Source organism: Penaeus vannamei, chromosome 27 (genome assembly GCF_042767895.1).
Source record: "Penaeus vannamei isolate JL-2024 chromosome 27, ASM4276789v1, whole genome shotgun sequence".
Lineage (NCBI taxonomy): Eukaryota > Metazoa > Arthropoda > Malacostraca > Decapoda > Penaeidae > Penaeus > Penaeus vannamei.
In genome coordinates this window covers 16,441,418-16,443,917 of record NC_091575.1, presented here as the reverse complement: position 1 = coordinate 16,443,917, position 2,500 = coordinate 16,441,418, and the positions used below count along the sequence as shown (strand labels likewise).

Here is a 2,500-nt window from a genome sequence, read left to right as displayed (position 1 = left end):
AACTCTTCCCCACACATAACAAGGCTGCCCTCAGCAATACCTAATTTTGAATTCATTTCAATATATTTTCATTTATCACATGAGTGCATTTCTAAGGCTGCAATAATTTCCTATTTATTTAGCAAATCATCTGCTAATAGAATATTCAAAATGTATGAATGTATGTTAATCTGCAATACATTTTGATGTAGTGTTCTATAAATAAGACAAACATACCATGAAGGTAAAAAAAAAAAAAAAAAAGCTAATATCTTGTTTCCTTCATTGTCATTCTCAACAAAGCTTCTTGCATCTATGATAAGACTCATTCTGCATAATGTACAGTGTTATAAACAAAAAACAATCATTATATCAAAGAGTTATATCTGACCTTGTTCTCTGGTAAATATTTCTGCTAAATTATATATCACTGTGTATTTCTATTACATTTTATTCTTGTAATAAAAAAAAAATCTAACCTTAAAACATGCAGATTTAGATTTTTTTTTTTTTAGAACACCCAGTTTTATTTTTTCATTCCCAATTATATTTGTTTTTTCTGTTTATATGGCTAAAAACAGGAACCATCAAGAAAGTGTCAACAACAGATAGGGACCTAAATCTGGAATCCGAGCTTACCCCCAAGGCTTTTGTACACTATGGCTTGCAAAATATATTTTGAAAAAGCTAAAGATATAAACACATTTGAAAGATTACCACCTAATGAAATCAACATCTCGCTAACTTCATTATTTTTGTGAATAGTAATAGACACATTTAAACTTTTGGATGCTAAAAATAATAAAAATTATGATGTTGGTGATGATAGTGGTGGTGGTGGTTATGATGTTGATGAGGATAACAATAACTGTAACAATAAAAATAATAAAAATGACAAGTCCAAGTAAAAAAAAAAAAAAAAAAAAAAAACTTTGTTTCAGGTAACATACTCCCTTTGAGGGTGGATCAATAGGTACAGATTTATTATTTTTTATTTATTTATTTATTTATTTATTTATTTTTTGAGAAGTGATGCAATGAACCTCTTCATGGACACCACCTCACTCTAAACCCTGCCTCCCAGACCTATATATCACAATGGAAAAATAAAACTGAGGTTTAATTTCCAAATATAAATCTTGTTTCATTTTTAAGTCTCAGTCAGAGGGCTGCCATTTAGATACCAAGATGATGCACACTCGCCCTATGCATCAGCAAACTTATAATAATAACAATAGTAATAATAATAATAATAATCATTACAATAATTACAAAAATAATGATAAAAATAATAATGATAATTATAATCATAATAACTATAATCATTATCATAATCATCATCATCATCATCATCATAATAATAATAATAATAATAATAATAATTAGAACAATATAAAAATCATGATTTATTAATATCTATCTCAAAGGTGGGTGTTTCATCCTGTATAGTTACGAAGCCTGGGAACGTTACCTCAAAAACATGTGCGCACAGCCCCTTCTGTCGCATCCTGGCCTGCGAGTGTGATATTTGCTGGCATGGTGGACGTTCATTTTCAGACCAGTATTATATATTGTAAAACCCCATTAGAGCAAAAATAATGGAAAACAATAGATAATTATATCATATACAACTATTTCATATATGATTTGTTATCCACAATGTAAAAAAAATTAAGAGGAAAAAAAATTGTGATATTTCTGTACTCTACACTTTTATGTGAAGCACACACATCTTCAGTACAAAATGAACGTAATATGGCTTATTTTGTAGCTGAATAGTAGATCTATCACATGATGCAATAAGGATTTGCAATATTTTAATGTGCTTTTTATAAATGTATCATCCAGAAAAATGGCCCCCGTTATGGTGTTTAAAAAGTCACCTGCGTGAAATATTCTCACACACACACACACACACACACACACACACACACACACACACACACACACACACACACACAAAAAGGGGGGGGGGATAGAATTTGAAAAATGTACATCCACCATGCATTCGATGCAACATAGTTCAATTCAAATATGAAATGGCTGTTTTTTTTTTCTTTCTTTTTTTTGGGGGGGAGAATTTTTTAAAATTGGTCAATATACACTGAGAAATACCCCAACTCAAGTGTGACCCTTTGTAGGCTTCAAAAGCTGTAACGCACCCAATTTTAGTCCGAAATAAACATCTTATGGCTCATTTCATAGCTGAATGATAAATCTAGTGATTGTTCCATCTTATTTTTGCAATTTTATCCTGTGCTTCTTGTAAAAGTGACATAAATATGAAACAGTCATTTTTATTGTTCTAAAAGTCATCTATGCAAAATATTCACAAACCAAAAACTAAGTCATAATTAAAAAAAGTGCTTAACACAAGCACTAGGTTTTTCTGTTCGAAAATAAAATCAGAATGCCTGTGTTATTTTAGGGGATTTAGAGAAATTTCCATAAATGGTCAATGTAGGCCTACACACATCCCAAAACACTGTGACCCTACTATAATAAATATCGCTTGGTTGAG

At 30.3% G+C, this 2,500-nt stretch overlaps 1 protein-coding gene across 18 annotated transcripts in view; it reads right to left on the bottom strand.

The window, feature by feature from the left end:
* Nucleotides 1-2,500, bottom strand: part of LOC113817407 (protein tramtrack, alpha isoform) — a 142,525-nt gene that overhangs the window by 50,997 nt on the left and 89,028 nt on the right. The gene's annotated exons all lie outside the window — the stretch shown is intronic.